General features: G+C 45.9%; 1 pseudogene; it reads left to right on the top strand.

Moving 5' to 3' along the window:
• The first annotated feature begins 18,703 nt into the window (after window positions 1–18,703).
• LOC110573993 lies at window positions 18,704–19,951 on the top strand (annotated as a pseudogene).
• Window positions 19,952–24,239: the final 4,288 nt, after the last annotated feature.

The following is a 24,239-nucleotide window of genomic DNA, read 5'->3' as shown; positions in this document are numbered from 1 at the left end:
TTCACAGGAAATACCTTTAGTGACGGGGTCTTCGATGTCTTCTCTTTCCCACACGCTCTTCAATCCTAACTCCAAGAGACCTGGATGCAGGTCTGTGATGATACGTCTCTGTGCGGGTGTGATGATATGTCCACCTGAAACAGGAATAGGGAGGGAAGAAGGATGTTGATGGTTTCAAAATAAGGAACCTCAGTTTCCCTCAGTTTCCCTTTCCATCCCAGTCACCATATCTCCTTTTCAGTAAACTTGGAGATATACCACGTGGACGTCGAAAACAAAGAAAACTGGTATATTAAGTTATTTTGTTTCCTGTCCAGAGAGTTCTATTTATTTTATTAATTTTTCTTTCGTTCACTCTCATAGCTTTGCCATAAAGCCATAAGTATTTAAGGAAAAAGCTCTACGGAGTGATTATAAATCCAGAAATGTGTTTTGGGTGACAAAACTGTTCTGAGATCTTTGCAGGTGGCTATAATAACATGCTTCAGCGATCTGATGATGACAGATGTCCGGCACTTCCTCCAGGAAGCCGCCCATTGCCCCTAAACTGGGGCGCCTCTTCTGTGCATAATGTCCACATCACTCATACGTTCCCGTGTCATAAAAGTCACCACTTATTGTAAACCTCCTCGTCTGTGCTGTTCTCCCTCTGGACTCTCTGTCCCACTCCCTACTTTGGCTCTCGTCCCATGCACAATGCAGCACAGAGAAGTTCACCAAATACTCATTGAGGAAATGGATGCAGCGGTGCAGAGGGCAATCCTCTCAGGCTAGAATCACCCCCTACAAAAGCAGTGGCATCTACTGCGAGTGGGGAACGTCTGTGTCAGCAGTTTGCCAATCTGTCTAAGCATGGCTCCCATGCAGAACTTGGACCAGTGCTCCCCCTTGCACAATTCCCAGGGACCATTGACACCATCCATTACAGGATGATTATGCCTTCTTGGGCTTGCTTCTCACAAATCCTTGGAGCCTTCTCCCATGGGGACACTGAGCCTTAAGGATCTCATATGTATTTGCAAAAATCAGTTAGCTCTGGAAGGAGGAAAGAGCAAGGCTTTGGCTACAGTGTAGGCTTGCTCATCTAAGTTCTTCCTGAATAAATTGAACTTCCCAAGGAAGACCCCCCCTGGAACCTGAGAATTGGAAGAAACAGAAAGATCATTCAGTTCTGGAAGGGCAAATAGGTTTCATCTCTGGTGAATCCTCCCTCCAGTGTATCAGTAGTGGCTGCTTGGAGCATGGGGTTGGGAAAGATTCTGAGGCTGCATCACTGGGAAGGAGAGTGTTTATTGGTAGACTTGCCCAGGAAGGGGAAGCATTGATGGTGACATAAATGTGAGGTGTTTCCCTCCTCCTGTCCTAATCTGACTGCTCACCAAATGGAATAATAACACTTCCTCTGGTCAGTGTAATTTGCACAGTGGCTGCCCAAATTTGCAGCCCATTTTTCCAGTAGATAACTCTGATACTAGAGATTTTCTTCTTCCAGGGAATTAAAACTCCCTCTATTTTTTGCTTCTACCCATTGATCTTTTTATTTCTCACTCTAAGAGGTGATGACTTCACCCTCGAAAACTGGCCCAATCTCTTTTGAGCCAATTAAGTCAAAAGTCATCAAACATGTTAGCAAAATCCCCTTCAATTTCCTTGATTAAAAACCGATTCCTTCGATGTGCTATTTTATTATCTATTTCTCTAGCTAGGTATAAGCATAGTCATTCACTCTTTTAAGTAATGTATATTCATTTACAATAGTTTAAATGTCTTCGTTTGATAGCCTCAAAATTATAAAAGTGACATGTTCACGGTACCATATAAAACAATATGAAGATGCATACGGAAAAAGCTAATCATTCCCCCCCCAACCTCAGCCCCTTGATGTCACATTTTAATAGTCCAGCCTGTATTTTTCCACACTGTCATGAGTCAAGTTCCAGGGAAGCAGACTGAAATAGATTATGTGCACTGAAGGGTCACTGGGGCACACTCTTGTGGGGGAGTACGGGAAGCAGAGGGAGCTCTGGAGCTGTCCTGCATTGAGGAGGGACAGGCCTTTGGCCCCCACCTGTCTTTGGCTGTCACAGTTGAGCAAAGCAGCTCCTGGACAGGAACCCAGCTGTGAGTTGTGAGCTGCCCACACTCCCAGCACCTGGTGGGTGAGTGCCTCCGTGAGGTGGTACCTCACAGCACCCACGACACACACCCTTCCTCATGCTCATTGAAACCCAATCAGGCACATATATACAGATATATGATGTTTTTGTTTATAGTTTTTAACCGAAATTCTCTGCAACTTGTTTCGACTTAACATATGAGCATCATCCTTTTTTCCCTAATTTACTTATGCATACATACACATACTTTCACAAAATGGATGGTATTATACATCGAGGCTTTTTTAGTGCCATGTCCTTATTTTTTTCCTCTATTACTTGCCTCTCTCCACCCACTCTCCCTCCTGCACCATCCACATTCCCCTCAGCTCCCATGTCGACAGCATGGGATGTAGACTTCCGTCCTTTCCTTCATGCTCATCTAACCACATATATTCCTCTGTGATTATGGGTAGATGCTCTGATTTGTTGTTTTGGTCATTGGCAGCACCCACGTATTAAGAGCGTTCTGAGTAGCTGGGTCTGTGGCAGGCACTGGGGACACAGCCTCTGCCCTCAAGGAGCTCCTGCCCATAGGGGAGAGAGACACCAGACAGGAGTTACAACAGTGGAGGTTCACTCATGGGGGCAGCGCCAAACACACAGTTATTTTGAGAATTAGAACTAGAACTCGGGGTCCCTGCATTCTAGTCCTTCCCATTTAACTAGCTTTTATTTATTTATTTACTTATCTACGTATTTTATTTTTTAACTAGCGCTTTTTTTTTTTAACAGGTTTCAAACTGTAGGCTGAACAATGGCCACATTGAATTAGAGCAAGTGTGTGCCAGTCTTCCTGAAGTCATGACTGTACTCGCTGTGTTCTAGAAGCTCATATTGAACCTGATATACCAGCCCTCAGATACAATGTGCGTAACCTTGCTCATAGACACGCTGGAGTTGATGAACAAGCCAGACAGCCCTGAAGAGACCACACAAAGGCACCATCTTAGAGTAGATTTTCATATAACCGGCAACAAGGCAAATGATTATTATAACAGAAATGGATGCTGGTGGGTCAAAACGTGAGCAAGTATTCCGTGTAAGGAGTTCCAAGGCAAAGCTGTTGGATAAATACCTAGTGCAGCACTCTAACTCCCATGTCCTTTCAGCCTACACAATGTGTGGGGGACCAAGGGAGAGGGGAAATGGAACCCCAGGAGATGTACACACAACCAAGGAGCATGGCGACCTGACTCCCCAGTAGCTTCAGCAAATTGATGTGTTCTTTTGTTCATTCTCTTAACCCACTCAAATACCTGCACTTCTGCCCTTTATGCCCAACATTGCCTTGAAAGCCATTTTCTGGGGTCAGCTTATAAAAGCTCATCTTTGAAAAATATAGTTTTCCTATGAAATATGTCTAGAAAATGTGCATTGTATTTTCTCTCCACATCAAGTGCTGACCCCTTTTATACTGAATGTGAGTCCAGCAACCTGAGGGGCTGGACCTGGACTTTGTTGCTTGGGCTCCCTGCCCGTGACTGCCCAGGCAGGATCTGGGGAATTGGGTGTTCCAGAGAGTGCCACCCATGATGCCCTATTGATCCCAAGCACGGATTTCCTCCAAAGCCTTGGGTCTTTTTCCCCTTCAGCCTAGGTAAATTGTGGGCAGAAGAACAACACTGCCAGGCCAGGTGGGACACAACAACCAAAACCTGCAGAGGTTTCAGATTTCGCAAAAACAGTTCGTTTTGATATTCAGCATAAACCTTGGTACTTGGGTGGTTTGGGTTTGTTTACTGCAAATTGCTGAAAATGTCCCAGAAGTAGCCATGTGATTGCAAGGATGCCAGTCAGTTCTAGACAAGACCATCCAATATGCTAAAGTATTGTCAATTCATATTTTTTCTCTTACAGTTGTTGGTTGCTGAAAATGGATCAGATTTTCAGTACAACAGCCAACAAATTATACTTAGTCATCTTAATGAGAAAATGGGAAATTAAGGCAACTATTGGTGATCTGACCCATTTTCAACTCCTAAACTCACAAAGTCTCCTTTAAGAAGGTACCTTGAATGACTACTATTTGGGCTCCTATTTTCAGCCTACACGTTTGAAGGTTACTTAGAAAGATTTCTCCTACCCATTGGTATTGGCAAGACATTACAATTCAGAAGGATGTGAAAAGTTAATGAATGCATTATCCATTGCTGTATAAAGATTACTCCCAAACTCACTGGGTTAAAACAATAAACATTTATTATCTCATGGTTTCTGTGGGTCAGGAATTCCGAAGTGGTTTATCTGGGTGGTTCAGGCTCAAGGTCTCTTGAAGTTTCAGGTAAGATGTCAGTGAAGGTTGTAATCATCTGAAGACTTGCTAGGGCTGGAGGCCCTGGTTCCTCGAGGACTCACTTAGATGGTGCTGGTTGTCATGGGAGGTGTCCCCACATGGGCCTCCACAGGGCTATTTGTGTGTCCTCACAGCATGGCTGTCTCCCCCCAGAGTGATTGATCTAAGAGAGAGCCAGGGGGAAGCTAGCACATCTTGTATGACCCACCTTATCATTTCTGCAACATCCTATTGATTACATAGGTTAATGCTATTTAATGTGGGAAGAGGCAACACAAGGGTATAAATACTAGAATGCAAGGACTAGTTGGGGGTCATCTTGAAAGCTGGCTACCATGAAGCCTTTTTGCCTTTATCAGTAATGGCAAAGACCTGGAAAAAAGCATCTCTGTGTCTTGTATCTCCACGGAACAAGAAATGGAAGAGGCTGGAATTTTGCTGTGAGGATTAATTTAGACAATAAAGGGAAAAGGCTTAGCTTGATGTATGGCAGAAGGTAGGAGCTCAACACTTGTTAGCTGCTCTTTCATTCTCCCTCATTCTTTACCCTCGGGGTCATGGTGCGCCATCAGAATGATGGTTAAATGACCCTAACTCAGACTGGGCCTTCCCTCCTGCCTCACCTCCCCCCTCCAGCCGTGGTTTCCAAATCCAAGGAAGGGATTCAGCCTTGGTGGTTTAGGTTTGTTTTCCCTGAGGAAGATTTGCTGAGGTTTAATAAAGTCAGGATGTGTGAGAGACACTGCAGTTCTTTCATATCTTAATTAGCAATTAATTAAGTGGAGGTGCGGGTGTCTGGAATATCTGACAGACAGGCTCAATAATTATCTTTTATCATTATTACTAATGGAAAATATGGTCAGGGTGGTTCAAGATGCCCCAGAATTTCAGCTTTAATTGAATGACCCAGTGGAGAATGAAAATGAGCAGTCTGCCCTTTCCACATTGTTTTATTAAAAACATTTTGAAATTTGGCAGTGCCTTGCACTCAGGAGTTTTCCTGGCCTGTTATCCTGGACTGTGGTCTTTAGCTAGGCATAGAGGAACTGGGGTGCGTCACCTAGGGGTGGCCGGGTCCTTCCAGGAAAGCACACGCTCACATTGTGAGGACTGTGCTGACAGCATCAACACCCTCCTCCCGCCCATCCCCAGGAGAAGTCTCTGTTTGGAGGTCAGAAGAGGACATTGTTCTAAGATCTGAGCTGGAGAAGGGAAGGGAGGTGCTTTTCTAATGTTGCTCTGGTGATGGTGGCCCCAGTCTCATGGGAGTTCCTTCTGGGAGGTGCAGTAAGACCCTAAGTTGATGGTTAGCAGCTTCACAACCTCACGTTCCCATAGGAAGTACGGCAAGCCAAGAGTGCAGAATCTGGCCACCACTCCAATGACTTGGGGAAAGTAAGCTGGGGCTTGGCGTCCACCCTATTCTGAACTCACACACAGGGGATCCTCTGTGGGTGCTCACAGGGACCAGACAAGCCACTCCAAGACTTCAGGCTTCCAGAGGTGACCTATGACAGCTGAATCTTTGTCAGACGAGGTTTTCACCCCAGAGACAGCTGCACAGTGTTGCCATAGGGGATCATTCGGGGTGACACAGGGGTCCTTCTCTGTCCACATGTGTCTGGGTATCTATAGATTGTGCAAGACCTCCTAGGTGCCGTGCTACCTCTTTATCATTATGCCCAAGTGGATTTTTTGGATGAGCCCTCCCGCTCTGCCTACATGTATCAGGGATCTGATCTGAGCATCTGGCAGGCTTGGAGTCTCGTCAATATCCCTCACTAAGTGGGTAATTTTCATTATTCACAATTCATAGCTCCAACTTAAGATCATTCATCAGGTCTGATGCGAGACTTGAGATCTGTGGGATAGCTCCCATTTGTGGGGCTGGAAGATTCCAGCGTGTTCCCCTAGCTCTGTTTCTTGACGCTTGGCCCTGCCTCTGTGTGATTGGGCTGTAAAGGGCAAGACTCCTTTTCTATGACCAGGCTGCATGTAGTTTCTGGCCTACATTTGTGGTGCTTTGAGTTGGTTCTTTACTGAGTGTTCCCCGTTCCTTGACATCCTTCTTTTTTTTTTTTTTTTAAAGATTTTTTTATTTATTTGACAGAGAAAGACACAACGAGAGAGGGAACCCAAGCAGGGGGAGTGGGAGAGGGAGAAGCAGGCTTCCGGCGGAGCAGGGAGCCCGATGCGGGGCTCGATCCCAGGACCCTGGGATCATGACCTGAGCCGAAGGCAGACGCTTAACGACTGAGCCACCCAGGCGCCCCCCTTGACATCCTTCTGAGTGACATTGCAATTTAATAATGGGAGGAGATTGAGTACCTGGAAAAAGGATTAACAATGAGCTCCATGTCTTAAAAATCAAACTGTTAGCAGTGGTTCTAGCAGGGTCATGTGGGTTTTTTTTTTTTTTAATTTCCTTTGTCTTTTCCCATTCAATCTAAATTTCTTAACTTTCCTATTATGTTTCTATTTTGCTTTAATAGTGTGAAAGTAAGTGTGATTTTAAAAATTTAAAGAGTATGGTTGTAACTTATTTATCAGGTCTTTTATCAATGGTGCTTAGCATGGAGAGTGCGTGAATTTAGATGGAAAAAAAATTATATCTGTCTTTTCACTGACCTCTAACAAAAATTTAGAAGTCCCTCTAATTTTAAATGTGGGCAACAAGTCACAATAGCCTTAGCAGTAGCTGTAATTTTGTCACCAATAGAAGTCACAGATATTTTTATGTCTCATTACAGTTGTTGCAGATAGGTTGAAATATTGTTTAAGCTTATTACTATCTCAAAATTACAGTACTTATTAGAGCTGCCAGCAGATCTGGTTATTTACTGTGTTAATAAAGAAGCACATATATTACCATACAGCAAATTTGGTTTTTTAGTTTTTTGATAACTGCATATCAATAAAAATGCAATTTCTTTTGTAATTCCTATATATTTTATTTTATGCATTTATACCATTATTCTGAGAAGGGATTCAGATGCATCAGCAGGCCAGAAGGGTCCACGGCATGACAAGGGTTCAGTGGCCTTGGCTTAAGAGGGGAGGGGGATACTAGCATGTGTTGACACAGCCCCGATCCAGGTCCTAGGCTTTCTGTGCCTTGCCCTGCTGAATCCTCCCTAAAAGCCTACGAGAAAAGTGCTATTATTACTCTCCCCATTTTAGAGTCAGGAAATGGAGACATAAAGAGGTTAAGTAACTCGCCCAAGGTCATTCAGCTTCTAAGTGGCAGAACTGATGAAGAGCTCAGGCAGGTGGAATGCAGATGGCCTCCTTTGTCCTTCCCTTTGCTCCACAGATGGGTCAATATCACATGCGCTATTTCATTTGCTTGTGTGTGGCCATGCCGGATGGAAGTGTGTTGCCTGGAAGTTTGATGGCATGTGCTTGACCTTTCCAACTGGAATGCAAATACCGCAAAGACAGGGTCTGGGCCATTTTTCTTTATTGATCCCTCTGAAGTCCCCAAGGTAGTAGAATTAAGGGATTATATTTTGAGCACAAGGTTGACTAGCAAATATTATAGAATTTCAGCCATTGAAGGTCTCCCTGCCCCCCCAACTTATGTTCCGGCCTCACCTGGGGAGGCATCATGTCTCTTTGGCCAACCTGTCTGTTCTTATTCTGAATGTCTCTATTCCCAGCACCTACTCTGCCCTTTTCCTGCCCCTTCTGCCCTTCCTACCTCTTTTCCCACAGCCTCCCTGCACCCAAAGGGAGTGGAAAGTTCTTAGGGTCAAAGCCTGACACAGACAAATGCTTCATTACCAGGAGGCCTCGGGTACACAGTGCTCAGTCATCACCAAACTCTGCACACCACCCTGGAAGGGCACCCCTTGGAGAACACTAAACCAGGGCCAAATTGCATTTGTTAGACATCCATCACCAGGGTAATTTCCTGCCTAAGGATATGTGCTCGCCTCAGTGAAAGGAGCTGAAAATGAGTCCAAAAAAGGGAAAGAGAAAGCTTTGGATCTAAGGTAAGCCCTGGCCCTCTCTTCATCTGATATTCAGCCCTGCCTTGCCTGGTGTGGACAGAGGGTGTTGATGCTGTCAGCACAGTCCTCACAATGTGAGCGTGTGCTTTCCTGGAAGGACCCGGCCACCCCGAGGTGACGCACCCCACTTCTTTCCCTTAAATGGATCCTGTGGACAGCTAATTGGCTAAGGCAGGACTTTGCTGGCAAAGGTGTCACCCTCAGGGCCAGAGGCTGAATATATTTTCTCTGATGGCAGCTCTCTGGTCTTCCTCAAAGATAGCCAATTTCTCTTCAAAGGACCTGACCCACAACTATACGACTGGCCCAGGATATCCTGTCTCCTTGGAACAAGTTTGGTTTTAATTTGTTACATATCACTGGATCCACAATTTAGGGAGGATCCATTGCTAGAGGGACACAAGGTCAACCTCCCAGGCATTTGAGGAAGATCTCTCCTGTGGTTTCAGTTGGGTTGTGAGCCAAAGCTCTGTGGCTTCCCCATCGGTCAACATGAGCGTGGAGGACACAGGATTCGAACTCTGGGCAGAAGACACAGCACCCGAGTCCTTCTCTTTTGTCAGGGGCAAGTCAGGCACTTCTGTGGACCAGGGCCTGCTCTTGGGGCCTGTGACCTGGGGAAGCAGGTGGGGAGTCACCAAGTCAAACAGGAAATGGATTAAAAGAATGGCCTGCTATAAATCCAGTGGGAGAACCATTGTCATTTTGAGTGGGATGACTCTTTTTTTGGGTGACATTGTCCAAGATTAAAATCTGGAGAAGTAGTAAATATTTAAGGTATCTGAGCCAGGGCAAAATAGGGGAGGCAAAGCCAGAGGTCAAGAGCTTAGCACATGTAGGAGCAGACCAGGAAGTTGGGGACAAGGCCAGAACAAGGCAAATGGGCCCTTGGGACCACAATCAGGGCTGGCGTGTCCAAACTTGCTCTGCTCAGATGCTGGCCTTGGGGGAATTGGGCAAAGGAAGTATAGGATTGAAGCAGTATGCCACTGGCAGTGTGATGACCTGGCCATTGTCCCTGGGGCTACAGTGGCTTGAGTAGAATCTCAGTCTTAGCATGACCTGAGGAGGTGGAGGAGTTCAAGCCAGTGCAGAGGAGTATTGATGGTGGGGTAACATAAAGTAAGTCCTAGAAAATGAAGGTTTACTTTCTTTAATTGTTCTAAGTGTTCAAAAATTAATATTTGATCTAAAACCTTAAATTCTTAGTGTCCCAGTATGAGCCAAGGTTGTCTAGCCTTGTGTTTTAGAGATTACACTAGCGCCATTTTGCGGGGATTGATTCTTTTTGGGAGATACTGTCCATGGGATTGCAGGACGATCTTCATGTCTCACCTCAATTCACCCTATGTTGGCAGTTGGCCCACCACACACATATTTCCAAGCATTTTGACCACCACACACATTTTGACTACCATACACACATTTCCAAATACTCCCAAGGTAAGAGGGAGGAAGGAAGTCAGAACTTCCAGCATGGGCTAAGAGGAAAACCATGCTTTCAACTTTTTCACTCTCTCACATCTACGTTTGAACTGACATTGTGAGTTCCTCGAAGGCACAAATAGTGACTTTTTCATCACATCTCCACCAGGGAGGTCCTGGTCAATACAGACAGTATAGCCTTGAGAATACTGTGGAGGGAGGCTCCCAAACAAAATCCCACCCTGCTTTCCGTGTTACACTCATCCATCTGCACCCCTCCCCAGGGAAAAGAAAAGGAAAAGAAAACCAAAAGAAACAATAAAAACGAAAACCACTTACTGATCACTTATTTTCTGCCAGAACTGAAAATCACTGGAGATAAAGAGATGAATAAGAAATGATTCTGGCTCTTGAAAAAGAAGATCACAGTCCTTGGGGAAGACACAGTCGTGTGTATGGAAAGATCTATTTGTGGGGCTTCTGTGTCAAGAGTTTAATGAAGGTATGAGCCCTGAGAGGGCTCACAGCAGAGAGGAATTTGATGAAGAGAGAAGTGCCAAGGCTCAGAAATGGGAGAGAACATTCAAGGCCGAGAGAGCCAGTTGAGCAGAGACCTGGTGAATCCTGAATCTTTAAAATCCGTTTCCTTGCAGTGAGGTTACAAGTGAGATCCTTTCTGATTTGCATCATTGACATTCTAAAGAAACCTTCTGGGGATGGGTCAGAACCAAGAAGCCCCATCCTTAGGCCAGGCAATTGCTTATACAGTGTGATTGGAAGGTCTTCATATTTCATATACCCTCCAAGTCCCTGTTCTGAAACCTGAAATTCTACTATTAGATTTATACCTTTGTCTTACTATTTGCCCTTTCCAGAGAGATTTGCATTTTATTTATTTTTATAAAGATTTTTTTATTTTTTTGAAGATTTTATTTATTTATCTGACAGAGAGAGACACAGTGAGAGAGGGAACACAAGCAGGGGGAGTGGGAGAGGGAGAAGCAGGCTTCCCACAGAGCAGGGGCTCGATCCCAGGACGCTGGGATCATGACCTGAGCTGAAGGCAGACGCTTAATGACTGAGCCACCCAGGCGCCTCTATAAAGATTTTTTTTTAATGTATTTATTTGAGAGAGAGAGAGAGAGACAAGCAGAGGGAGAGGGAGAAGGAGACTCCCCGCTGAGCAGAGAGCCCGACGCTTAACCAAATGAGCCACCCCGGTGCCCCGAGATTTGCATTTTAAACCAAAGCATAAGTCACTCACACTATAGCATGAATTAGTCTCCTCAGCTATTGGTCTGGGACACCAAGAGGAAAGGGGTACTTAATGACGACCATAATGGACATCAAAAGGATAAAGGGAGTATGACAAGGCCATCAAAAATGGAGATAATGAAGACAAATGAAATCTACCTCATACTTCCTGTGCTTTGATAAAAAAGAGCAAAGGAGGCACCAGCTGGCAAATGGGCCTCCATGTAGAGGAGGGAGCGAGCTGGTACCATCTTTGGTTTGTGTTCTTTGCTTTTGTACGCAGACCCCAGTAGTACCACAGTGATCCCCGCATCATTTAGCCCTTCCCTCGTCACGGCGACAAGCACCATTCTGACGACAGAAGCTCCATGGGAGTCCCCGCACTCCGGAGCTGCGGGCCTGTCCACAGTCAGGCTGTGGAGGAAGTCCCAGACAGGCTTCACTTCTCCCTGCAGCTGAGCATGGGACTCGCCCTCCAGAGGTATCCCTGATCACATCTCCGGACAAAATGAATCTGAAAGGTAGCCTTCTAGATCGTTCCACTCCGGGTTTGACTCGAATCTTTGAATGGTCATGCTGGACTCCCAGGAGGTCCAGAAACACCAGAACCTGGGGGTGGTGAGGGGAAAGGAAAGATTTTCAGTTTCCCTTCATTGGTCAACCTTACTGTGAGATGACACAAAGCAGACTTCACTGCCTCAAGAGAGCTGGCGGCTCAGGTGTCCCTGAGCCGTTGCTCTTGCTCTGCCTGCGTGGCCACCCACTCCTGCCGACAGGTAACCCTGGCCTGGACCTGGAAACTCTGGTCTCTCAGACAGCAAACAAGTGCCCCCGCCTGGCCCTGAAAGACTAAGACTAGAAATTCCTCTTCTGCGCCCTTCCTCCTTCACTAACCTCCTTCCAGGCCAGCCTTCACTTCCCACCACCCATTCCTCCGCACCCCACAGCCATTCACTCGGCTCCAGCCCTGGCATCTCCTGCCTTCCTCCTCCTCCTCCCCCTCCTCCTCCTCCTCTCTGGGCTTCCTGCCCCCTCTCAGTCCCTTCCGGGCGTTCTCCACGCTGCCCCAGATGGATGTTTCTAAAGTAAATCTAGAACAATTACTGAAAAAAACTCAGGTTTTTTTTCCCCCTCTGAAACCTCTTGAGGCTTAAGATGCAACCCAGGTCCTTTGTGACCCAGTCCCTCTCAGTGCCCTGGACGCACATGGTGCGAGCCTCCCCTGCCTCCTCTCTGCCCTCCAGCCTTGCTCAGTGCCCATTCCCTTTCTCTTGCTGTCTGGGACTTTGCATCTGCGGTTCCATCTGCCTAGAAACTTCTGCCTGCTCAAGATTGATTGTCCAGGCTCTGGCGTCTCCAGGAAGACTTCCTGACCCTCCAGGGATGATGGGTTCAGTGCCATCCCCTCCACCATCTCTCCCCTCTATCCTCACAGCAACCTTCCAAGTGGGGCTGCCGTTGCCTATATATAAACGGCATGTCCTCAGCACCCAGCTCTGTGCTTGGCTTGCAGAAGGTCAGTTAGCCTCAAACGCCAGCAAGACACGACCCTCCGCGGTCCCCACTGTGGCTTGGAGAACTCAACTCCATCGGTCAAGGGAAAATACGCACATTCTATACTGCTGTGCGCTGCTCAAAACTATGTGCAGAGGCAAAACAAACAAGTGATTAAGTAATGGCAGGCAAGTATTTCACTAAGAGTCCTATCCAAATAAAATAACAGGAAAAGTGCCTTTCAGTACTGATTAACCACAGCTGAGAATTAAAGATCGTTTGTAAGAAATCATTACCGTCAACTGATTAAAAATTAATGAGTTTGTACAGAGAACCATTACTGAATCTAGGGCTGGAAAAAAAAAAAAAAGACAGTTAAAGCACATTAACATGAGACTCCCAACCTATGCACGAGGGGCTGCACTGATTTGCCATTTTACACCAATGGGGCACCGGACGGCGGAAAGGGCATGAATCAGAGTACAAGTTCAGCTTGAGGTCCAAACCTCGTGCCTGGCTCTGTGAGATTGGGGATGCTTCTCTAACCTTCCCTACCTGTGTCTGAGAAAATACGAATGGGGAGAATAGCACCACCACCGTTAGATTGAACAGTATAAGAAATCGCTGACATTTGGCTATATTGGACCTACGGAAATGGCAATTTCATATGGTTCGACCTAATAGTTACCAAACAGGGCTACTGTGGGGATCAAAATGAGATAATGATTGTGACTTGGAAGATACTCTGTAAACGCAAGGCTGGCAGGAAGTCCCTCTCAGCATTACAGCAAGAGCAATGCTGTGACAAGTGGCTGCAGCATGGTGCTCGGCTTGGGGCAAATCCCAGGAACCAAGAGATTCCGTCATTTGCATTAATTAATGTGAGGTTGGAGGAAGGATAAAAGAGAAAGACCAGAAGAGGTAAAAGAATTCTTCCAGCTTCCAAGACAGGCCCTCCCTTTCTCAGCCCTGTCTCCACCAGGACCCTGTGTGCCACCCCTGCTAGCATTTTATTTGTAGGTGTGAGCTTTATTTCACTGTGAATTTTTTTAAGAACTATAAACGAAGCTATTTCACTCTGAATTTACAGTCGATTTGGGGATGAGGGAGGCTGTCTGGTATCAGATAGGCTTTACCCATCTCTGGCTCTGGGGCCACCCCCAAATCTGATCTCTCACTACCCTTGCTGTGCAAAAACCTCAGAGTCTGAGTCACTGGCATGGAAATGAGTGCTCAAGAAATGTGTTTAGTGGAATAAACGGAAGATGGGACGAATGAGCTCTCAAACCCTGCTCAGCCTGTGGCCTGTCCTTTTGCCATCTGACAGAGCCCTGATAGAGGATAAAGGTCCTCTATGCCCACACCCCCAAGCCATGGAATTAGCATCTCCCTACATTTCCTGATTTGATGCAAAAGATGGCAAGCAATTTCCTCATAATCACAAAATGCTTCTAATGAGACTGCTTATTCTTACTTTTAAAATAATTTCTACATGGCATTGGTCCAAACCCTTTACTTACCAAATACTCCTATATATCAACCATCTATATAACACACACACATAATTTTTTAAGCTCCTTTTCCATCTGCATTAAAGGCCTTATTCAGATTTAATTTATTCCACCACATTCTCTCCAGTGCTTTTGTCCTCATCCAGCAAAAATGCATCCTCTCTCCACCCTAGCTAACTCGTTTTCCTGAATAGCTGATCTATGCCTGTTTTAATCCCCACCCCTGCTCCCCCTTCCCACGCCGGCCCCTCATGTGGCTTCGTCCTGGAACTGGGAGACAGAGCTGAGGGCCAGCTTTACGGGTGGAGAAGCATGTGCTCCCACAGGGACATGCTCAGCAGGGACCCATGCTTGGCTTATTGCTTTTCTGTGGCCGTCTTGAAATTCATAGTAATGTTTGGACCCCACATTTTCATATTGCACTGAGCCCTGCAAAGCATAAAGCCAGGGTTGGCAAAGATGGAGAGGTATAATCCAGGAGCAGAGGGCTTCAGGGTCTGAGAAGGGCCTAAGCTGGCCAGCAGGGCACCTTCTAGAAAGGTGAGAATAGGGAGTGCAGCCTCAGAGGAGCCTTGCTCGGTGAGAGAAGGACTCTAGAAAAAGGAGGTTTGCTAAGGAATCCTACGAGGCTAGAACTATCAGGCTCTTGGGACGCCAGAGACCACTGTAACATGAAGGCAAGAAGTTAGTCCTCCAACATAGGAAGGAAACTGTGTCGCCTAAAGCCAGCAAGAAGCCAGAGAGTAAAACCAATAACTGGAAAAATCTGACCATTGTGCTAATGTGACACAGACTGGAGTATGCCATTCATTTGTTATTTATTCCCTTAACCAACGCTTACTGAGTATCTGATGTGCATGTACTGCGTTAGTTCGTGAGCAATTTTAAAGACAACAATAATTCAGTCCCTGGTCTGGGGTACTCCTAATCTCTATTGAAGAGAAAGTCATGTGAATGATCATGTGATACGATTAATGTTATAACAAAGGTTGGCGTTACCTCTTGTAGAGCAGGGGCTAGGGGAATGGGCAACGTCAGGGAAGGTTTTATGCAAGGTGTTATGACTAGATTTCAAAGGGTCAGTAGGAGTTTAGCAAACAAAGACATTTGCACAGATGGGACAGTGTGCGTAGATACATGGGGTGGAGAAACATCATAATATCATGGGGCATTTGATACTGATGAGAAGTTAAAAATAACCAAAGCTGAGGGTGCAAGATGGTGAGTAGCAGGATAGGGTGATGAAAAGCCCAGCAGAATTCTGGTTGTGCACTGCCTTGAATGCCATAATATGGAGCCTAAATTTTATGTCTGGTTAACAGGAGAACCTTTGAAGTTTCTTAAGCAGAGAAGGTCAGATTTGGGAGAGAAGGAGGGGAAGGTATCTCTTGCTGCAATGCAGAGACAGATTCACGTGAAGAGTGACAGAAGCAGGCAGGCCAGCTGGGGGAGAAGTGATCACTAAAATTCAAGCAAGGGATAGGAAAAGCCCAAAGCCAGGTGATAGCAGAGTAAACAGGAAGTGGGGAAGAGACCAGGGATTTATCTGAAAGGTAGAGTGGATTGTAGTTGGCTCATTGGATGCAATGAGGGAGAGGAACAATTAAACCTTCCCAGGTTTCTGAGTTAGACATTTGGATTGACAGCATTGCCATTAGCCAGGATGGAGAATGAGGGAATAGGAAGATAAGAAAATGAGTGGCATTTTGGACATGTTAAGTTCAAGGGTCCCTAAATATGCCCAGTGATGATTTGTGCTACAAATTTGGAAGTCATAAGAATATAGATAAGTTAAGGGCATGGGTAGGATTACCAGCAGAGGGTCTGTAGAGCAAAAAGTTCTGGAGAGCACAAATATTTAGGAAGTGGGTGGATGAACGTGATCTCGTGAAAGAGGCTAAGGATGAGCTATTGGAAAGATAGAAGGAGAATCAGTGTGGTAGACTGTATTATTGTTTCCTATTATTTGCTATCTTTCCTAGAAGATCACCGTATGTCCCTGCTCATTGCAAGTGGGAGGAGTGTAATTCGTTGCTCTCTTATTAGCAGGCTTGGGCCCTGTGCCTTGCTCTGGCCAATGGAATGTGAGCACAGGTGATGTGCACTACATCCGAGCAGAAGTCAGGACTCACTGTGCAGTTCGGCTGGAAGAGCCTCTGTTCCTTCCTCCCGAATTCCCAGATGAAGAACATACAAGGAGCCAAGCAACATCCAAACCTCAGCGGACGTGGAATGGTACATAAAGGAAAACCTTTATTGTTGTAAGCCACTGACATTTGGGGATTATCACTTTAGCGTAACTGCAAAAGCTGACTGTTAGAACCAGAAAAGAATAATGTCTCAGAAATACAGGAAACACTTCAAGCAAAAGTGAGTGGTCAATAAGGTCACAAGGGACAGCGAGGTAATTAGATGGGGCCATGGGGAAGTTAGTGGTGATCCGAGGGGGGAACAGCTTTAGTGGCGTGGTAGAGGCTAAAGCCAGATTGCTATGGCTGGCGACGCGAATGGGAGGTGAGAAGGTGGAGATTGTAAGTGTAGATTTCTCAGTTAATGGTGTTGACTGCAGACAAGGAAAGCGAGAGAGAGAGAAACAGCTTAAGGTGGAGATGGCGTAGGAGGGAATTTTATTTAGGAGAGAAGAGACTTGCAACTGTTTGCAGACTGAGGAGGAAAATTTGCTGGAAATGGAGAGATTGAAGTTATAAGTATTGAGGTTAAATGCCTAAAAATATCTGGATCTGTGATTCCCTCATAATATTAACAATAATAATAGCAAACACTCCTATAGTGTTCACTAAGCTCCTGGCTCAGCTTTGATTGCCTTGTGTGTATTAATTTAATCTTCAAAGCAACTCTGTGAGATAAATACCATTATCATCATTCCCATTACTTAGATGAGTAAACTGAGGCTTAGGGAGTTTAATTAGCTCATCCAAGATCACACAACTAATAAGTGGCAGAGCCAGGATTTAAACTAAGGCCAGCTTCAGGGAGCTCCAGGGAGCGGGTCCCTATCAACCATGGCATATGGTCTCTCCTGGAGGTACAGAAAGATTTTGAGTCATAAGTACTGCCTGGGAAGATGATGTGCCCAAGGGGGTCATATGCATCACGAATGAGGGATGTGGCAGATGAGTATAAAGGGGGAGTGCCCAAGAAGGACAAAGTTCTGGTTGCTTTGAGAGTGGAGCTGGAAAGTTATGAGCACTGAGCCTTCCATTTGGGGTAACTGCCTGGATTTTTTAGTCTCCCCTCAGCCTCTGTCAGTCTGACTGGGATTGGGAGGTGAGCAAAGATAAAAAGGAAAAGGAGAGGAAAATAAGCAGGATAATCCAAGGGGAGGAGAAGGGAGGAAGCCAGGCTCACTTCTGAGGTGCACTCACTACTCACTAGGTGCTAAGTGCCGCGAGGGGCGGCAGCCTCCGTGAGGAAGACCTAGCGCTTTCTTGGAGGAGCTCCCCAGGATAATGGGAAGACAAATATAAGAGGCTGCTTTGACTGTGGGGGGAGGGTATGTGTGGTGTGTACAAAAGGCTAGTGAAAAGTGGGCCCAGAGAGAGAATCTGCCAGCGCAGATTCCACCGAGCAAGAAGCAGGTTGCTATCATCCCTCATCTTATGGATGCCCCTTCTTTTCACTTGCTTTGTGAAGATTGGGACACAGCAAATGCGATGTGGAACTCCCCTCCAACCTGTACTAAAGGCAGAGGGCAGAGTTGCTTTTCAGAGTTCAAAGTTGGAGAAATCTAAACTGATACCACACATCTAAGTACCCAATCTCGGCATGCCTTTTAGGAGGCATTTCAAAGTGTGAGTGGCCTTTCATCACTACTGAGTCTGCGGGACCCATTGTGCGTTGTCAGGTCTCTCCATGTCACCTCCGTGTGTGGCGGATGCTCTGAACAGGAAAGAATTTCTCTGGACTCTTGGGAAGTCCGAAGACTTCTCTCTATAGTAGGTAAACATGTGTACAACCAGGAAGAAGTGAATTTCCCAAGATGGCAGTGAGAGTGAATGGTCAGAGGCTCGCCTCAAGTCGGTCAGTCTGTTTTATTCCCAGATAAGGCTTGTTGTTAAGCTAGAGTGAAATGAACAACTGGGGCTGCTCTGCAAAGTGCTTGTCTCTCTTGTTCTCTCTTCCTTCCTCTGTACTTTACTTTGTCTTCCTAGTTCATCCCCTGACTCTCTATTTAAGAGCAACAACTGTCCAAACAAACACACCACAAATATTAACTGGCTTATGTGTTCCAACGGACCTCTGTCTCCCAGGTAGCCTGGCCTGCCTCCTGCAAATCTGCTTCACAGCGTCCTGACCCCAAAGCACCGGATACAGCTCTTGCGAGCGTCTCTGATCCCAGCACCTCCTACCCCAATGCCCTCCACATCAGACTGATATTTCCCACCTGCATCACATTAAAGTCATGTGTCCCTGGATTTATTTTGTGCTTGTCTGTAGCCATTCTCTTTGGGAGAGTCCATAACCATGTCAATGCCTTACCTGCAAACTTGAGCCTACGTAGCCTTCTCTTTAATTAGCAGCTAGCCCGGAACAAGACGAAGACGGAACCGAAGCCGGGCACAGGCCGTGGACGCGGTCCCGCCGAGAGCCGAAGATGGCAGTGAACGTATATTCAACATCAGTCACCAGTGATAACCTAAGTCGACATGACATGCTGGCCTGGATCAATGAGTCTCTGCAGCTGAATCTGACGAAGATCGAACAGTTGTGCTCAGGGGCTGCCTACTGTCAGTTTATGGACATGCTGTTCCCTGGCTCCATTGCCTTGAAGAAAGTGAAATTCCAGGCTAAGCTAGAACATGAATACATCCAGAACTTCAAAATACTACAAGCAGGTTTTAAGAGAATGGGTGTTGACAAAATAATTCCTGTGGACAAATTAGTAAAAGGAAAGTTTCAGGACAATTTTGAATTTGTTCAGTGGTTCAAGAAGTTTTTTGATGCAAACTATGATGGAAAAGACTATGACCCCGTAGCTGCCAGACAAGGTCAAGAAACTGCAGTCGCTCCCTCCCTTGTTGCTCCAGCTCTGAACAAACCGAAGAAACCTCTCAGCTCTAGCAGTGCAGCTCCACAGAGGCCCATTGCAACACACAGAACTACTGCAACCCCTAAGGCTGGCCCGGGTGTGGTGTGAAAGAATCCTGGTGTGGGCAACGGGGATGATGAAGCAGCTGAATTGATGCAGCAGGTCAACGTATTGAAACTTACCGTCGAAGACTTGGAGAAAGAAAGAGATTTCTACTTTGGAAAGCTAAGGAACATTGAATTGATTTGCCAGGAGAACGAGGGGGAAAACAACCCAGTATTGCAGAGGATCGTGGACATTCTGTATGCCACAGATGAAGGCTTTGTGATACCTGATGAAGGGGGCCCACAGGAGGAACAAGAAGAGTATTAATGGCCTAGACCAGCAGAGCAACATCCGAATTCTTCACTCCAAATCATGTGCTTAACTGTAAAATACCCCCTTTTATTATTCTTAGAGGACTCACTGGTTTCTTTTCATGAGCAAACAGTACCTCTTCTTAAAGTGCACTTTGCAGAAGTTTCACCCCTTTTCCAATGAGTTTGAGTTAGGAGCTTTTACCCTGTAGCAGAGCAGTATTAACATCTAGTTGGGTTACCTAGGGAACAAAGAGGCTGACCATGGGGCTCACCGTGTGGACGCTGGTAACACTGATTGCTGGAGAAGGTGTTTTTATGTGATACTCTGAGGTGGAAACCTCAGTAGAGAAATGTAAAGACTGATTTGAATTTTAAGCTAATGTAAAATCTTGGCAGAGAACGTTTTAATAAATAAATGCCTTAAGAGTATTTAAAAAAAAAAATTAGCAGCTAGCCCACTATGCTAATCCCTGGGTGCCTTAAAGTGGAAAAGACGAAGTAGAAATTAGTGGTAAGGAAAGAACTTCAGAAAAAAGTGAAATTGGGACTGGTACTTGAAGGATGTACCATAATTTCTGACATACAGACAAAGAAAGGAATAGTGCTCTAGGTAGAAGGAACAGCATATGCAAAGGCACCAAGGTGTGACAGGATGGAGTGAATTCAGGGAAAGGTGCAGCCTAGTGGGGTTAAAGCATACACCTATGCATGGAGCATGGCTCTTACAAACAAGACCTTTGAAGTCATGTGAAGAGCACTGAATACCATGATCAGAAATTTAGGCTTGGGTGTGGCTCTGTAGACAGATGAGGTCCACTAAGGGTTTTTTTTTTTTTAAAGATTTTATTTATTTTTTTGACAGAGAGATAGAGAGCACAAGTAGGCAGAGAGGCAGGCAGAGGGAGAGGGAGAAGCAGGCTCTCCGCTGAGCAGGGAGCCCGACGCGGGACTGGATCCCAGGAACCTGGAATCATGACCTGAGCTGAAGACAGCTGCTTACCTGACTGAGCCACCCAGGTGCCCCTACTAAGGGTTTTTAAGTTGAGAATCAAATACGATTAGATTTGAATTTTATTTTTTTTAAGATTTTATTTATTTATTTGAGAGAGAGAGCACAAGCAGGGAGATTGAATGGGAGAAGGAGAAATAGGCTCCCTGTTCATCAGGGACCATCCCAAGACCCCGGGATTTTGACCTGAGCCAAAGGCAGCTGCTTAACCGGCTGAGCCACCCAGGCGCCCCAGATTTGGGTTTTAGAAATCTAAATGTGGCTGCATGAAATGTGGAGCTGGTGGGCAAAGACTGGAGGCAGAGAGGCCACTGAAATCCCACCCAGGCAAGACCACAGCCAGCCCCTTGACACTGCTTTCCACAGGGGACACAGCAGGCAGACCGTGAAATGGGCTCAAGCAGGGCAGGCTCTCACACAGGGGCTCCCAGCCCTGCTGTAGGGATGATTCTCATATCCTCCTGGGGGATTGTCTCAGAACCCTGTCTCCCTACCTCTCTTTTCACAGGATAAAGTTGATTATCTGAAAAACAAACCCAGAGAGGCTTGCTAGGAATGAAGGCTGCACATGTACAGAGTAAGGTATATACCACGGCCACTCCAGCCCGTAGCAGCAGGAAGAGGCTCCTCTGTGAATTTCTTCCAATATTGCACATATCGTCTTGGTTTGCTGATGCCCAATTGACTCTAATGAGAAAAGCACCCACATCAGAAAGATATTGAATCAGCCTGTTTTTCCCCCTTGTCAATCTTTCTCCTTACTCCGCCTCCCTGCTTTCTCTCTTCTCTACCTTTTAGTCTAAGACCTTACTGTGTGCAAAGTTTTCCTCCCTTTGGTGCCCTCCTTCCGCTGGTTACCTGTCAGTGGCTTTCCCACCAGTTCTACTCTAAGCTAAAATTTAACAACAACAACAGCAAATGTGAGATCGACAGAGAGCTTCTCCACAAGGGAGCACCTGACATTGAAGGTTAGGAGACATGAGGCTAATGAACTAGGGAATATTGGTTACATCTCACTTGATTACACTCAGAAAATGTAAAACCATCTTTTAGTCACGACCGGTCATTTGTCTGCTGGAATGCTCCGAGCAACACCCCACTCCCATTTATCTCCCCCTGCAGGTTCCAGTCAAGGTTTCTAGAAATTAGTGATTCATCACTGGATACAACAACTACCATTGGGATCTGCCAAGCCAGGAAAAATCAGCATGTCCCTTTGCCAAGGTGCTGTCTCTTGTCGGTACTCTCTTCATGCAGCTGGGTACTGCTGGTACACAATATCCATGCGTGTGTCAGAACAGCAGCCTCACCTGATTGTGTGTCTGGACCACTAAGAGTGGATCAGAACCACAGCTCTTCAGACAGGTCTCCAGGCTCCTAATAGGCTCATGTTCCAGAGAGGAATGTGGGAGTCCACTCAGAGTCTCCTTTGGATTCTTAGGCACATAAGGCTCTTTCATTTGGATGGGAGAGGTGGAAGACTTGTTCTTCCTGAGCCATAACTAAAGAGAGCGGCATTCACATGTGAAGAGTTGAAGGTCAAGTTTGCTGTTATGTCTAGAGCACTGATATTAACTAAAATGCCCTATAACAGTAACATGTGTTAATGAGGGCATGAGAGATTTCTAATTAAGATATCAGATTAAACCACACGTGCTTATTTCTGCTCCCTCCTAAAAAATCTCACCATGGTAGGCAGAATTCTGGGATGGCCCCCAAGATTTCCCACCCCTAGGTATACATGCCCTGAATAATCCCTGGGATGTGAATATGAGATTTTATTCCTATAACAAGGTATATGATATGGCACATTTGACCTTAAGTTGGGGAAATTATCCAGGTGAACCTGTCCTAGTCACATGAGCCCTTTAAAAGTAGAGATTTGAGGGCGCCTGGGTGGCTCAGTTGGTTAAGCGACTGCCTTCAGCTCAGGTCATGATCCTGGAGTCCCGGGATTGAGTCCCACGTCGGGCTCCCTGCTCAGCAGGGAGTCTGCTTCTCCCTCTGACCCTACCCCCTCTCATGCTCTCTATCTCATTCTCTCTCTCAAATAAATAAATAAAATCTTAAAAAAAAAAAAGTAGAGACTTGGGACGCCTGGGTGGCTCAGTCATTAAGCGTCTGCCTTCGGCTTAGGTCATGATCCCAGGGTCCTGGGATCGAGTCCCACATCAGGCTCCCTGCTCAGCGGGAAGTCTGCTACTCCCTCTCCCTCTGCTGCTCCCCCTGCTTGTGCCCGCTCTCTCTCTCTCTGACAAATAAATAAATAAAAATCTTTAAAAAAAAAGTAGAGATTTGTTTTGGCTGATTGCAGAAAGGCAAGTCAGATCTCTGAGGCATGAGAAGGATTCAAGGTGCATGAGATTTTCTGTTGCTGAGGTAGAAGAGGCCTGTGGCCAGGTCTTGAGACGGGTCAACAGCCATCAAGAAAATGGGGACCACTTTGCAAGGAAATGAACCTGAAGTTGCTTGGAAGTGGGTCTTTCCCTAGTTAAGTTTCCAGATGAGGATGCATCTGGCCAACATCACTACTTCAGGGATCCTGAGCCAAGGACCCAACTAAAACATGCTGGATTTCTGACCCACAAAAACTATGAGATAATCACTTTGTGTTGTTTTTAGTTGCTACATGTGTGGTAATTTGTTATGCAGCAATAGAAAACTAATATACTCTTTAAAAGGAGTAAAGATTTAAATCCATAAAGGAGGCACAGAGAAGGAGTGGCAACAAAATTTTGAAAGATGGGAAGCAAATGAACATAGGTCACCAATTTAAAAGAGCAGAGAAGGTACCTGCAAAAGGAGAAGCCAAAGGTAGTAATCTGGGGGTGCCTGGGGGGCTCAGTCGGTGAAGCGTCTGTCTTCAGCTCAGGTCATGATCCCAGGGTCCTGGGATCGAGCTCTGCATTGGGCTCCCTGCTTAGTGGAGAGTCTGCTTCTTCCCTCTCCCTTTACCCTCCCCACCCCGTGCTCTCTCTCTCTCTCTCTCTCTCTATCCCAAATAAATAAATAAAATCTTTTTAAAAAAAATTAGTAATCTGACTTGGAACTCAGGAAAGACTCTGGAACTAGATATACGGGTACCTCAGAAGACTGGGGCGCAGGTGGCACTGCAAACAGGAAGACTGGGTAAAGGCCCACTGAGGAACTGCTAGACCCCCCTGGATTCTCTACTCTCCCCCACCCAGTGAAACAACTTTCCTACCCTCACCTCTGCAGAAGGCAAGTTTACTCTCTAGAGACACTGAGTCAGATAGGCTGTGGACTTGACACAAGTCACAGCTGAAAGCAGATGAAAGCAGTGGTACTGCTTGAATGAATGAAATGTAGATCCTGGACCATGAGAATGCCCTGCTCCCTCCTTCTTTCTCCCTCTCAGTTAGGCATGTATTACTCATACCCCCTGGGAAGGAGACTGGAAAAATGTCTCTGAAGAAATGAAATGTCTCCTAATTAAGTGACTTGGACCGCAAATGATTACCCTACTAATTACTCCATAGTTGTACAAGCACCCCACTCCGACAGTGTGTGTGCCCACGTCTATGTGTATGCATACAGCATCTAATTAGCTTTCTTAGTGGCTCATTTGTATTTAAGATATGAATAGACAGAAAAGAATTACCAGGCATTTGAAGAAAATCTCTACTATAGAAAGGATAAAAACAAAGGAGG

Source organism: Neomonachus schauinslandi, chromosome 6, assembly GCF_002201575.2.
Source record: "Neomonachus schauinslandi chromosome 6, ASM220157v2, whole genome shotgun sequence".
NCBI classification, from domain to species: domain Eukaryota; kingdom Metazoa; phylum Chordata; class Mammalia; order Carnivora; family Phocidae; genus Neomonachus; species Neomonachus schauinslandi.
Note: the sequence above shows the minus strand (reverse complement) of the source record. Positions and strands in the feature narration are given on the sequence as shown.